The sequence below is a fragment of the Littorina saxatilis genome, linkage group LG3, assembly GCF_037325665.1.
Source record: "Littorina saxatilis isolate snail1 linkage group LG3, US_GU_Lsax_2.0, whole genome shotgun sequence".
NCBI classification, from domain to species: domain Eukaryota; kingdom Metazoa; phylum Mollusca; class Gastropoda; order Littorinimorpha; family Littorinidae; genus Littorina; species Littorina saxatilis.
In genome coordinates, this window is record NC_090247.1 from 48,371,907 (window position 1) to 48,387,742 (window position 15,836).

At 41.3% G+C, this 15,836-nt stretch overlaps 1 long non-coding RNA gene across 1 annotated transcript in view; it reads right to left on the reverse strand.

Moving 5' to 3' along the window:
* LOC138962538 (uncharacterized) overlaps positions 1 to 9,095 on the reverse strand; it is a 173,842-nt gene extending 164,747 nt beyond the window's left edge. Inside the window, exon 1 of the long non-coding RNA XR_011454541.1 lies at positions 8,794 to 9,095. This is a non-coding gene — a long non-coding RNA (uncharacterized lncRNA). The remainder of the gene's footprint in view (positions 1 to 8,793) is intronic.
* Positions 9,096 to 15,836: the final 6,741 nt, after the last annotated feature.

The following is a 15,836-nucleotide window of genomic DNA, read 5'->3' on the forward strand; positions in this document are numbered from 1 at the left end:
ACTTTCGTTTTTTTACAACCGGTCTTGCAACAACGCATTTGTGCTGCTCGGGACCAGAGATTTGATTTCATACAACCGGACTTTTATACATCCGATTTTCATACAACCGGAAAATTCTAAGTAATAACAAAGAGTAGCTTCTGCCGGGACCCTGCCTACCCCTTTCATACATCCAGACTTTCATACATCCGGTGTTTTATACATCCGGTCTATACTGTAGTATATAAATGGTGGTGGTGGTAGTGAACTAGGTTGCTAGCGAAATACCCATGACAGTCCATGGGCATTGTACCTGCGGGAGGTGAGGAGAATGTCTTTATTACCTGGTCCAAACGAGTTGAATTTTAGTCTCAAAATGCACCAGATTGCACAGAATTTAATTTACCATTTAAAATAAATCGGGGGAGCATGCCCCCAAACCCCCCTAGCAAAAAGGGGTTTCCTCTTTTTTCATCACAAGACTCCCACCCCTGATCCTACAAACGCACACGCACTGACGAACAGAAACTCACGCGAGAGGAGAGAGAAAGAGAACCGTCTGGAATGTTATTGTGTAGAACGATGTGTTCAATACAATGAGGGACCCAAAGACACATACACACGTTCTAGTGACTATTTAAAGGCACAGAACATATATTAATAAATTGCGGGCCTGAAACTAAAAGATCAGCACTTAAAACCTGTCATCACTAAAACTAGAATTAAATATGGCTTGACAGCCGGAGACCGAAACGGGTCACGCCTGTTTTCACGAAGCCTGCGAATGTACCGTAGTACTGTTCCTAATTTCTTTGATTGTGAGCACAATTTCCGAGAAACATGACATATCTATTTTTAGATTCAGGGATCGATGAGGAATGCAATCGTTTTTAAATCTGTGAAATTACAACTTTTAATGAGCAAACTTATTAATTAATGGTTACTCAACTCAACTCAACTCAACTCAACTCAAATTTTATTGGCTTCAATTTTCATAGAAGAATTTGTCTTGCGCTTGGGAGAAAGTAAGAGTATAACATATAAAAACAGCATTCATATCACATTTCATGTATCACACACAGCTTCCGAACTGAAATGCAATCCCTTTGTCCGGACTGAGTCAAAGTTTCCTGTCAAAATATCAATCAATTTGGGTTAAAGGCGAAGATCGGGAGGAATTTTTCTGCGAGTACGAAGATTTGATTAATGGCCTCCAGATGCGCAACTGACACTCACACCCTCCATCCAGCAAGTTTCTGGAACTGTTTAGATAAACAGTAGTATGGTGGTATCTCTGATTACTGGACCGAGGAAAAATTGTCTAGGCAGTTCGAAAAATAACCTCAGAATTATTGCAAGCTTTTATTTTTGTATGTCTACGTGTAGAGGAAAGTTAGCCCTTTAACATAAAAATGATCTAGGAAAATCTACTGTTTATTTAATGAGATAAAATTAAATAAATCATTATTCATCCCACATTTTCATTCATTCTGACACTATCCTACAGCCATAGCAGAAAGCACCGCGAGGTGTCTGTCAACGCCTTATCAGTGGCATCTGGGTCAGACTGTTCGCCCTGAATGCGGGCAATCCTTAGTACACAGTTGAGCCTGTGGTAATTGATACTGGAACCCGTTTGGCTTTTCTTTGTTTAATCGCATGGTTTGCGGGTCTTTTTCGGCGATAATGGAACACTACCGCATAGTGGTTGTCGACATTCCTAAGTCATAAACACTTGTGACATTTTAACAATTAAATGTGCATTTCTGTTCATCTTTCGAAGAATACGCCAGAAAGGTTTACCTGTATTTGAACGCGGTCTTCCTTTCTCAAGAATGTATGGTTCCACGTTCGCAACAATAGTTCGTATTGGATTTAATTAGAGTTGTGTGTGTGTGTGTGTGCAGTGTATATTATGTGTTGTGCAGAGAGAGAGAGAGAGAGTGTGTGTGCAGTGTTATTATGTGTTGTGCAGAGAGAGGGAGAGATAGAGACCTTGAGAGGGAGAGAGTGTGTGTGTGCAGTGTTATGTGTTGTGCAGAGAGAGAGAGAGAGAGAAAGACACACACACACAGATAGAGACTGAGTGGTTTCCAAACACAATAAGGATAAATCTATATATACGACCTGTGTGTGTGTGTGTGTGTGTGTGTGTGTGTGTCCGCGATGCATGGAAGTTCTCGGTGGATCTTTTTCAAATTTGGAGACTGTATTCAGCTACACCCCGGACACAGCCTCATCGATGAGATATTTCAACACGTGCGCGCTGAACCGATTTTGGTTTTTCTCTGGATCCATTCCCAGTAACTCTTCCTTATCTTCTCCAGTGTTTTCAGCCGCGTTTATCTCCCTTCCTCCGTGCGGTGCGCTGGCAAAGCCGGCGTACACCCGGCATAGCCGGGTCCCCGGCGCAGCCGAGTATTCGGCTCGACTTCTTCCCGGCGCAGCCGTACCCGGCGAAGCGGGTATTCATCTAGTATGACATATGTATAAACCTACGTAATTCTGACACCGTGTAATTTGAAATCCATGCCTCATCAAAAAAAAAATTATTCAATTTAAAGGAGAAAGCAGAGCATCTAGAAGCTATGCCTCGGCCACCATCTTAATTCCCTCAACTGTGCACAATGTAGGAACTTTATCATTATGGTGATGTAGCACAAACATATATTTACAGAATGATATGGTGCAATACTCACCTGTTTCATCCCCATTGAAACTTGTACAAAATAAAAACAAAAATTTTGAAAACAATTGAAGAATATTACCAGATGTCACAGTTTTTTTTTTGCACTAAACTAATGAAGAACACATGGACATGACATTGAGTGCTGCCACGAAGGCACAGAATGAGAAAGACACCAAAATCATGGACTGCTTCTTGGAGGGGGTATATCTTTTTGATGAGTCCCCACACCTAAAATGGTTTTTATTTTAATAAAAAAAAAACCCACCTAAAAACATAGCCACAGGCGTGGTTGTCGACTCCTGTTCCATCACTCACAAGGTCTGTGAGATAGGTACCGTCATTCTGGAGAAAATGTATAACCAGAGAATGTCTCATTCAAACGTTCAGACTAAGCTATTACCGTGGCCACAGAATCCAACAACTCTTTAAAGATTGATTGAGATGGTGTTACTGAGGACCCACAGTTGCCTTATTGACGCCTTGTTCTAGGGATTAGGGTGGGTTAGTTGAAATTAAACGCCAAGACCGGCAAAAAAGTCCCATCTTGCGGCAGAAATATGAAAAACTGCCAAAGCTGACATGCCAGAGAGACTAAAGTGTGGTGTTGTAGTCTAAATACAGTCTGGACGGAGGGGCTCTTCTGCAGCGGATACCTCGATGTGCAACATTTGCTGCAATCGTACGATATTCCTTCCAGTTTGTTTAACACATTCCAGCATGCAACCGTGGTTTTTGATGGATACAAGTCCGGGCCATCTACCAAGGACGTCACCCATATCCGTCGAGTTAAGGGAAGGTGATCGTCTCAAGTCTTCTTTTAGCCGGATATGATGTTGCAGATTAAAAAAAAAGAGATGCGCTTCTTGCCGACAAGGAGAACAGGCAGCGGTTCCTTGATCTACTTTCTGATGCCCTAACGGTAAACTTGTGTAGTCCATGACGGTGCGTGCTGACGGAGATCCACACTGCATGATAGCTGCCCAGGCTCTGGAGAGTTCAAAGACACTTGAACCAAGCCACAGAATAAGTGCCAAGGCATTCAAAGATGTAGAATATCGGACGGACCAGGAGAAGTCTTGGCAGTTCATGCCAAGTTTTACCAGCTATCCATGCGATCAGTGCCTGCGACACAATGTCAAGGCCGTTTGGAAAGAGCAAGCGAAGTGTATTCTGCAACTATAAGATATCACAAGAGCTGAGGAATCTGCCTACCCTGTTCCTACCAGAGAGCACACCAAGCGACATCACTGAAGCCGGAGAGAAGATACTTGCTGCGTTATATTTTGCCATATAAATACCATTATTATTATTATTATTATTATTATTATTATTATTATTATTATTAAAGTTATTGAGACATCCCAGTGCACTAAGGGATTTATAGAGCAAATCGAGAAAATTCATTATTGAACGAAGCGCATAGTGCTGAGTTCAATAATTATTTTCGAGATTTGCTCTATAAATCCCTTAGTGCACTGGGATTGTTTCAATAACGATAATTATTGTCAGTACCGCCAGAGAAAAAAGAAGATTCAAAACGCGCATTTGGATAGGCATAAATAACTGTGTGGTCAGGTTTGTGTCAGATCTACTTTTGTGTGGGCTGTCTCAAGTGTGTCGTGCTTTCGTCACATGCAAACTCTTGTGTTAATTTCTGTTGGTAAATTCCAGTGTAGCGTTAAGCTAAAAAGTGATGATCTTTCATAGAGACCTCATTTAAACTCGGAGAAAGGACTGTGCTCTTGGTTATTTGCGATTCGAAACCTTCATCGAGCTTCGACAGATTGACTGTACAGACCCTTGCCAAGGTCGACGGTAAGCACATTTTCAAAAGTAAATGTTGCATGTTTCTCGTGTGGTATCTTCACTCATCGGGGAGTGTGGTACTAAATATGAACGGTAAGAATGCTCTGAACCCTACACGTGTTATATCCTCATCGTTTTATCGTTCACATTTGCCCAACATGTTAATTTGCTGGGCGGGATTTATGTCGTCTGCTAGGCTATAGCAATCGAACCACTGCACTGAGTCTCATTTCAAAAACAAAAATTTCTCGTCACGTTGCACTGAGTCTGCACGCATGAGGCAGGCTGGTAATAAGTCTTATATAATATATTATGTGAAGAACGTTCTAAACCCTACACGTTTTCGATTCCGATTGTTCTTGCCTTGAAGTAATAATTCGGAAAACATTCATTTACTGAACAGATGCAGTCGTATTTCAGTGTAGTCTGCTACGTGCTGATCTAGCTGCTACGAAATCGGAATAACACTTGTGTTTTCTGTTAGCTGCTGGGAATTGTATACTAACTCATCATTTGGTAATGTGGATAATAAGCTACATGCCACTAACATGGCATAATTATGAGAGGAATCTTCGCAAGTCGAAACTGAAAAATTAGACACAGCGGGTTCTATTTTTTAGATCAGTGGCAACTGTGGCACAGGCACATGCAATCTGTCAGAAAAAAACACCATCTTCTGCTTTAATTGAGAAGCAGGAAATTTATGGTCTTAATCATTGGTATTGTGGAGAATATAAGCTACATATGTCATTAATTAATTCTGAGGATGAGAGTACACTCTTTAAGCAAAGGGCGGAAGAATACGCTCTGTGGAAAAGTTAGCGCACTCCAAGAGTGCGCTAACAGTTTTAGCGCATCGCCAACTGGTTCACATCAGTCATGTGACACCAGTACTTACTGACAATTATTATTATTATTATTATTACTATTATCATTACTATATGATGCTCACTTGAGGTACAAGATGTTCTGCACGAAAGTTGCAAGGCCAAGGGGGAGTTCCTGTTTGTCATTGCACTGTCGTCCTCCACTCCCTGTTGCAGTCAATTACCACAGTCGTCGTGTATATCTCCAAGTGCAAGACTGGACATGAACCTCAAGATTTTAATTGTGACTGAAAGACAGCTGGAAGACCCTTTACTGCTGATATTTTCTCACCCAGCCCTTTCCAAGCTGCTGTCAGTCACCTGATGCAACGGCAAAGTGACCCAAAGCCGCGCTGCAGTTGAAGGAAGCATTGTTTTGATTGCACTTCTGTTTGTGGTGAATGCCATGGGCTTGAACTTTCTAACGCTTCTGACATGTGCACAGATGATTACAAGTGATACGAGGACCACGATGCGCTTTATGTTTTCAAATTTGTGAGGCTGTAAGAAATGTGGCCAAATATTTTGAGTATCTTGAGCAGAAAAATGCAAATTCAGCATAATACACACAGCAATTATAAAATGTATGCAGCGCATTATTTTTCATAACAGAAAATGAAAAAAGTGCTCTAATAGAAAATTGCAAGTCTCCAGGTGAACTTGTTTTTTGTGGACACACCGATAACTTTCATAGATCGTTTCTTACCTACTCAGCTAACTGTTCCACCAAAACTATGTATGTATGACCCGGCCATTCTGCCTGTCCCTTCAATTCTAATTTAAGAAGTAACTGTACCAATCATAACATCATACGAACAACTTAAATCAGGACAAAAAGAACTACGTGCATCCGTATTTACCTTTGCACACAGTCACGTCGTATTGTGGAAGCTGTGATTTGGATACATCCCGGCTTCACACTTAATACTAAAATGTGTAAACAAAGTAGTTTACTTTAACTTGACAAACAACATATCATTACTACTATCATTCCAACGCGTTCTTGGAGACGAACCCGAAAACATCCAAGAAAAACATGGATTTGTTGGCCTGCAAAGAGCAAACAAGGTTAGATGTTTGGGAGGAGACGCCAGCTTGACCTTGACCTGACCTTCTTTTGAAATGTTACTCAAGTTATATTTACCTATATCATTATTAACTATTATATGAAAGCATTATCAATGACAAACCCCAAAACATCCTTTAAAAACATAGATTTCGGGGCCTTTCAAAGATCCCACAAGGTTGGATATATTCGGGACAAAAGGTAAGCTTGACGTGACCTACTTTTGAAATTCTTCCTTGTATTTTCCTATATCATTATTACCTATTATTCTGTCAAAGCATTCTTCAAAATAAACCCCAAAAACATACATGAAAATAATGGATTACTTTGCCTACAAAGAGCGAATAAGGCTGGATGTTCGTGAAAAAAGGTAAGCTTGACCTTTACCTGACCTAGTTTGGAAACGGTGACGTATTTTTTCCTAGATCTTTTTTTCATATTATAGCGCTAACATAAAGCTATCCAAAAAACTTAACAGAGCAAATCTTGCAATTATTCTGATGTTCCTATGGTTACAGTCGTAGGATAGCTGGATCAAAAGGGGAAATTACTGTTTCGTTCACTTTCGTGTTTTCGTGTGCCAGAACTCAGTGTGTGTGTGTGTGTGTGTGTGGTGTGTGTGTGTGTGTGTGTGTGTGTGTGTGTGTGTGTGTGTGTGTGTGTGTGTGTGTGTGTGTGTGTGTGTGTGTTTCAGTGCTTTTGTGTGCGTATTTGTGTGAGTCCATGTATGTTTGTATTTGTGTGTAACAATTGTATGCATTATTTTACACTGTTCTAAAAACTCATATTCCGAGCAGTTATAACTTTTGTCAATGTATCATGTTTGTATCCATTATGCTGCCCAGAAGGAAAAGTGTGACCCATGTATACAAGCAATTTTTATCCACCACAAATTAAACATCTGGGAAATAAGATTTTTGTAAACGAAAGTAAACAACCAAAGGGAATTTATTTGGGCTTTATTAGCCTGTAAGGAGAGGTAAATCTTTTGTATTCGATTTATGACCTTCTGACCACCCCGCCCCAACCCATCCTTTACACCCATTTATGATAAAGTGCAGCATAAATAATATGGTCTTTATAGCTACTACGATGATAATCAGAACATGACGAAGAATAAGACGAAAATGTTTTTGGATCGTTTTATAAAATAAGAAATTTAATTACAATTTTCTGATGTTTAATGATCAAACTCATCAAATATTTTTTTAGACTCCAAGCTGAAATACAATACCAAAGTCCGGCCTTCGTCGAAGATTGCTTGGCCAACATTTCAATCAATTTAATTGAAAAATGAGGGTGTGACAGTGCCGCCTCAACTTTTACAAAAAGCCGGATATGACGTCATCAAAGACATTTATGGAAAAAAAATGAAAAAAACGTCTGGGGATATAATTTCCAGGAGTTCTCATGTAAAGTTTCATGAAGATCGGTCCAGTAGTTTACTCTGAATCGCTCTACACACAGACAGACAGACAGACAGACACACACACACACACACACACACACAAACACACACACACACACACACACACACACACACACACACACACACACACACATACATACATACACCACGACCCTCGTCTCGATTCCCCCCTCTAAGAAGAAAAACAAACAAGTCGCGTAAGGCGAAAATACAACATTTAGTCAAGCTGTCGAACTCACAGAATGAAACTGAACGCAATGGAATTTTTCAGCAAGACCGTATACTCGTAGCATCGTCAGTCCACCGCTCGTGGCAAAGGCAGTGGAATTGACAAGAAGAGCGGGGTAGTAGTTGCTGAGAAGGATAGCACGCTTTTCTGTACCTCTATTCGTTTTAACTTTCTGAGCGTGTTTTTAATCCAAACATATCATATCTATATGTTTTTGGAATCAGGAACCGACAAGGAATAAGATGAAAGTGTTTTTAAATTGATTTCGAAAATTTAATTTTGATTATAATTTTTATATTTGTCATTTTCAGAGCTTGTTTTTAATCCAAATATAACATATTTATATGTTTTTTGAATCAGAAAATGATGAAGAATAAGATGAACGTAAATTTGGATCGTTTTATACAAAAACATTTTTTTTTTACAATTTTCAGATTTTTAATGACTAAAGTCATTAATTAATTTTTAAGTCACCAAGCTGAAATGCAATACCAAAGTCCGGCTTTCGTCGAAGCGGATTGCTTGGCCAAAATTTCAATCAATTTGATTGAAAAATGAGGGTGTGACAGTGCCGCCTCAACTTTTACAAAAAGCCGGATATGACGTCATCAAAGGTATTTATCGAAAAAGAGAAAAAAACGTCCGGGGATGATATCATTTCCAGAAACTCTCATGTAAAATTTCATAAATATCGGTCCAGTAGTTTGGTCTGAATCGCTCTACACACACACACGCACAGACACACACACACACACATACACCACGACCCTCGTCTCGATTCCCCCTCTATGTTAAAACATTTAGTCAAAACTTGACTAAATGTAAAAACAGTCGATCCGATGCAATGTGCTAAGCAATGCAAAGAAAAATGTCACTCGGACAAAACAGTTACATTACAAACATTTCAACACTGCTTATGATATTAAACAAACTGTAAACACTTCAAAAATACATCAAAATTAATCCTTCTGTACAGTACGGACCACAGACGATCAAAAGTGAATAGCTTATCCAGGAAAACTGAACACGTCCCGCACAAACCATGCACAAACCATGGCCCATCCGAAGCGCTCGCAGACTGAAATTGGAGACGGCCTGTAAATTAGCCTGTGGGCATAGGGAAGCTGGGTGTTGACAACTAATGATAACAGACTTGGAGGAACGAGTCGCTGTAGCACATAGCAGTTATCTAGTCAGCCCAGAAAACAACCTAAGAATTATTGCAAGATTTGATTTTTTTATGTCTACTTGTAGAGAAAATTTAGCCCTTTAACATAAAAATGATCTAGGAAAATCTACGGTTTATTTACTGAGATAAAATTAAATAAAGCATAATTAATCCCACGTTCTCATTCATTCAGGCAACATTGTACAGCCATAGCGGGAAGGTGTGCGGCGTATCACTCAACACCTTATCAGCGGCATGGTTCAGATTGCCTTGGCTGCATCCGCTACCATCGTTAGTGAGCCTGTTACAAAGGATGCTACGACCCGTTGGAATGCGTTTGCTTAATCGCGTCGTTTCCGCGTTTTTTTGGGCGTCAGTGGTTGAACTTTCACTTCGTGGATGTCGACACTCCAAATCCATGAAGGTCAGTGACTTTTTATCATTCAAATGTACATTTTTGTTCAATCATTTGATGAGTACGTTAGAAAGGTTTACTTGTATTTGAAAGAGGTCTGCTTCCATTCTTTTGTATGGTTCCCCGTTTGCACAGTGTTGCTGTTTTGATCCAATTCCTCAATTGTTTTCGATAATTCGGTGTTTTTGTGTGTGCAGCTTCTGATATGGATGAAACAGAAGGGCTTTGCTGTATATGTAAATCTGTATGCAACATCACCATAAAGCCCCTAGACAGTGCAACATTGAGAGTAGAAGGCGCCAGAGGTAAATATTGTTTCACGATAATGAATCAAACAATTGGTGCTTGGTTAAGATTATTAGTGAGGGCAGAATAGTCCGTTTCAATCAATGAAGATTAATACATAAATATTCATGCAGTTTTTGGACATCTCTCTCTCTCTCTCTCAGTCTCAATCTCTCTCTCTCTCTCTCTCTCTCTCTCTCTCTCTCTCTCTCTCTCTCTCTCTCTCTCTCTCTCTCTCTCTCTTCCCGAGCTCTCTTTCTTTGCAAAACACACACACAACCACACACACACACCCACCCACACCGGCACACACACACACACACACACACACACACACACACAATGATGTGATTTGCCAAAAAAAATAAAGCGCGTACCTGTGCATTCATTCGATAAAAAAAGGAAATTGGAAATCTGATTATAATGAACCGTAACATAAACGTTATTTTTATTTTAGACCGAAATATGACAAATGACATTTTACACAGATCTCGACAGTCATAATTGCCAGCGTTATCCCGGAGAACAATAAATGGCTCGTTCTAAGTAAAACATCATTTTCGGGTTTAAAATGCAAATTACGTATAATTAATGAATCGGGTATATATATGAGCAACGGTTTGTGTTTGTCAGTTCATATGTCATGTCTTGTCAACAGGAATCAACAGTGCAAGCAAGAAAAGAGGTGATAGTGTGCAAGCGACCGCGGGAAAACGAGTTCACAAAGAATGTCGTAAACTTTACACCAACACACACGTCATTGAAAGAGACCTGAGAGCACAGAAGAGATTGCATGATGAAGTTGATCAGGCAGGTCCAAGTCTTCGATCACAACAAAATGCCTTTGACTTTGCTACTTGTTGTTTATACTGTGGAACCATGGCGAATCTTGCAGCCAAAAACGCGCCTGACAAAGCCTTCCAGGTTCGTACGTTTTCGTTCCAGGACTCAGTATTTGCCTCGTGCGACAACAGACAGGATGAGTGGTCAGACACAGTGCGGGGGCGACTGGAATATGCGAGAGACTTGCATGCAGCTGATTCTATTTATCACAAAACCTGTGATGTCAACTTCAGGACAGGAAAGCAGATCCCACAGCGGTTTCAAGTCACTTCGTCAACATCATCATCTAAAAGGCCTTGTCAAAGAGGACGACCAAAAGATACAGACAAGAGAAATGCGTACGAACAAACAGTTCAGTACCTATGTGAAAATGATGACGAGCAAATCACCATCGGTGAACTCGTCGAAAAAATGAACGAGTTCTCAGAAGGAAAAACGTACACCCACCAACACATGAAAGACAAACTGTTGGAAACGTTTGCAGACAGAATCATTGTCACGGAAGTAAATGGAGAAGCCAATGTTGTAACATTCCGAACAACAGCTAGAACTCTTCTCCATGACTTTTTTAGCGCTCCCAAAGCAACAAATGACGAAGAAGAAAAGCTTAGGGTAGTGAAGGCTGCGGCTGAGATGATCAGAAACGACGTTAAAGCAGCTGCAACAGCAAGCAGCCACTATCCAACATCCGATGACATAGCGTCCGTGACCATGCAAGAATCTAGATTTTGTTCCTCAGTCTCTTCAGGTTAATTCTGCTTCGCACGATATTTAGTGAGAAGGATGCGGACGTCAAGATTGCTTCAATCGGCCAGGCGATTGTGCAAGCTGCTCGTCCGAGAGTTGTTATTGCCCCATTGCAAGTTGGACTCGGTATCCAAATGCATCACCACTTCGGTTCAAGGTTTCTGATTGATGTTCTCAATACCATGGGATTCACTTCATCCTACACAGAGGTACAAAAGTTCGAAGCAAATGCAGCAGTTTCTCAGAGTACAGACATACCTGGATATCAAAGTTCTTTTCTCCAATACGTCGCTGACAATGTCGACCATAATTCCAGCACCCTTGATGGTCACAACACATTCCATGGGATGGGAATAGTAGTTTCCAAGATTAGCAAACAAGTCCCAGCTTGCTGACGAAATATGGAAAATTGCCAACGTTGACATGCCAGAGCTACCAAAGTGTGATGTTGAAGTCCAATACATCCTGGACGGAGGGGCTCTTCAGCAGCTGATACCTTGGCCTCGAGGTGCAACATTTGCTGCAATAATACGATCTTACGTCCAGTTTGTTCAGCACAGGTTCCAGAATGCAACCGTGGTTTTCGATGGATACAACTCTGGTCCATCTACCAAGGATGTCACTCACATCCGTCGAGCCAAGGGAAAGTGTTCACCTGAAGTCGTCTTCAAGCCGGAAATGTCATTGCAGGCAAGAAAGGATGTGTTTCTCTCCAACAAGAAGAACAAGCAGCGGTTCATTAACCTCCTCTCTGAAGCCCTGGCTGCAAACTTGTGTCCGACGGTGTGTGCTGACGGAGATGCAGACTGCATGATAGTTGCTCAGGCTCTAGAGAGTTCAAAGACACAGGTTACTATTGTTGTAGGAGACGACACTGATTTGCTGGTTCTCCTTTGTCACCATGCCTCAGACAACCATCGTGACATCTTTTTGGAACCAAGCCACAGGACAAGTACCAAGACAGTCAAGCTATGGAATATCAGGCATACCAGGTGTCTTGGCAGTCTATGCCAAGTCCTACCAGTCATCCATGCTGTCAGTGGTTGCGACACAACGTCAAGGCCATTTGGAGTAGGCAAGCGAAGTGCATTTCGCAAATTTCAGAGATCTAAAGAACTCAAGAGTCTGGCTTCCATGTTTCTTACAGACTGTACACCGAGCAACAGCACTGAAGCTGGGGAGAAAATACTTGTCTCACTTTATGATGGAACATCTCCCGACTGCCTGGATGACTTGAGGTACAACATGTTCTGCACGAAAGTTGCAGGGGGAACTTCGTTTTTACAAATGCATTGTCTTCCTCCAACGTCTGCTGCAGCAAAATACCACAGTCTTCGTGTGTATCTACAAGTACAAGAGTGGGCAGGAACTGTCTTGGAACCTCAAGATTGGGGCTGGAAGACAGCTGGAGACAACCTGGTACCCTGTACCACTGATCTCCCTCCAGCACCTTCCAAGCTGCTGTCAGTCATCAGATGCAACTGCAAATCTGACTGTGATACCAAGCGCTGCAGTTGTAGAAAACACGGTCTGGATTGCTCCTCTGTTTGTGGTGAATGCCATGGGCTTGAATGTTCCAACGCTTATGTCATGTGCGCAGACGAGAATGACACAGACGACTAAAAGAGATACAGGGTCCAGGGCACGTGATATGTTCGTGCATATAAGAAATAAGTTGTTTTGTCTTGTGTACAAAGATGCTAATTCAGCAGCAAATAGACATCAATCATACAATGTGTGCAGTTCATTGCCTTTTTCGCACAGAACTGGCATTGTGCTTCAAAAGGAAACTTGCAAGTCTTAAGGTGACATTATTTGTGCAGAGACTGAGTGGACTGCTTCAGAACAAGGTCATACAAATCTGACTCGGCCTTTTTTCAGCCTCTTCAATTCTATTTCAAAGTGAAACTGTATCAATCAAAAGACTCGATGAGCAGCCTACATCAAGACATAAATAACTAAAGACAGTCACAAGCTGTGACTGAGTAGGATAAGTTTTTCTTAGTTATTACTAAAACATTAACACAAAGTCGTGTTTTTTAATTTGTTTGAACGATACCAAAAAATATTATCATTATCATCATCGTGTAAAAGCATTCCTGATGCCAAACCTGAAAACATTAACCAAAAATATGGATTACTTGGTCTACAAAGAGCGCACACGGCTTGATATTCGGGAAAAAAGGTAAGCTTGACCTTGACCTGACCTACTTTTGAAATGGTAAGTTATATTTTCCTAGATCTTTTGTATGTTGTAGCGGTAACATAAAACTATCAAAAAAACTTCACAGAGCAAATCTTGCAATAATTCTGAGGTTCCTATGGTTGAATTCATAGAATGACTGGATAAAAGACATTCTTTCAAAACTGCGGCTGAGTGACTGTGCCGCCTCAACGTTCACTGAAAGCGGCACCAAAGACCTTAATCGAAAAAATTAGAAAAAATTCTGGGGCGTATCATCTGGAAGAATTACTATGTAAAGTTTCATGAAATCTGTCCAGTAATAAACACACTCACACACAACATATACGTAAGCCTACATCCTCGTCTCGATTCCCACTATCTAAAAACACTTAGTCAAAACCTAACTAAACGTAAAAAGGTACTTGTCTGAAAGCAATCCCGTAATCCGGACCGAGTCAGATACTTGGTAACAAACTTAAATTATACATGTCGCCACAGTGCCGCCTCAGCTTTATTTTATAAACACAAATACTGATTGACACGCACTCGCTCACACACACACCATGGCCGGACTTAGGTTAGGTTCGGGGGGGGGGGGGGGGGGGGGTCCCAATTGTGGGAGGGGTACTTCAAGTCACGTTAAGGGTGCTTCGCATCCGAATCCCCTAGGGCCAGTAGGTCCGGGGGTCCGGGGGCATGCCACCCCACCGGACATTTGTTGAAATCTAGATTAAAATATGTGCAATTTGCAATCCCCCCCGGCCCTGCACACACACACACACAATCAGACCCTACTCCGTTGACCGAGATTTCAAAGCAAAAGCCCTTTTGGTGGGACGTGTCACACTCGGAAATCTAGTCCATATTGTGCAGTCCCTCCGCGGGTTAGGGGGAAGAATTTACCCGATGCTCCCCAGCATGTCGTAAGAGGCGACTAACGGATTCTGTTTCTCCTTTTACCCTTGTTAAGTGTTTCTTGTATAGAATATAGTCAATTTTTTTAAAAGATTTTAGTCAAGCAGTATGTAAGAAATGTTAAGTCCTTTGTACTGGAAACTTGCATTCTCCCAGTAAGGTAATACATTTTACTACGTTGCAAGCCGGCCCTGGAGCAAATTTTTGATTAGTGCTTTTGTGAACAAGAAACAATTGACAAGTGGCTCTATCCCATCTCCCCCCTTTCCCCGTCGCGATATAACCTACGTGGTTGAAAACAACGTTAAACACCAAATAAAGAAAGAAAGAAAGAACATATTGTCACAATTTGTGGGACGCGTGTTTCGACACTAACGTTTCTCATCAGTGGTCGGGTGTTAGAATTGGCGAGAGTTGTCAACCCATGTTATCCAACCAAGAAGCAAACCACTTTGAGAGTGGTAGCTTCTGTTGGAGAAATGTGAAATTTATAAAAGGTTTAACCAAGAAATGAGGTTAAAACTCGGGAACATTAAAAAGACCGAAAGAGAGGTAATACGGTACACGGTACCAGCCTGATGATCCACAAAAGGATGGACGAACCAGGAGATCTAAATTTAAAGAATTGAAACAGCAAAAGCGATCAACCTTTAGCTGCGGTTCAACACAGGACTTTGGTAGAGAAGAAGCCTTCTGCAAGACTTATGCGGTTGGATCGCTGTAAGGGCAATGCAACTTTCCCGGTGGCCAACTAATAAAAGATCACAATTGTGAAAGAATAAGCTAAAAATCAGCAAATACTTGTGAGATTTTAAAAAAAATCTAAAAAAATAAATAAAAGAGAAAGAGAGAGAAAAAAAATTATCCCTTCACAGGGATAATCTCATTGGGGATATCAGACGGGGGGGGGGGGGGGGGGGGGGGGGGAGAGGGGTGAGGGGGAGGGGGGGGCGACATTTCAAAGCAAAGTCCCTTTTTTGGGGACGTATCACCGAGAAATCTAGTCCAGAGGAGGCAAGTTGAGGACCAGACACTTGTTTCGACACTACGCCGTAATGTGTCTCATCAGTGGTCGGGTGGTAGAGATGACGAGAGATGCCAACCCATGTTATCCAACCAAGAAACAAACCACTTACAACTTGAAATAGACCAGCCTCGTCTGATGTCTCCGCTTGGGTATCTGTGAAGGAGTCTAAAGAGAAATACTTTGAAAT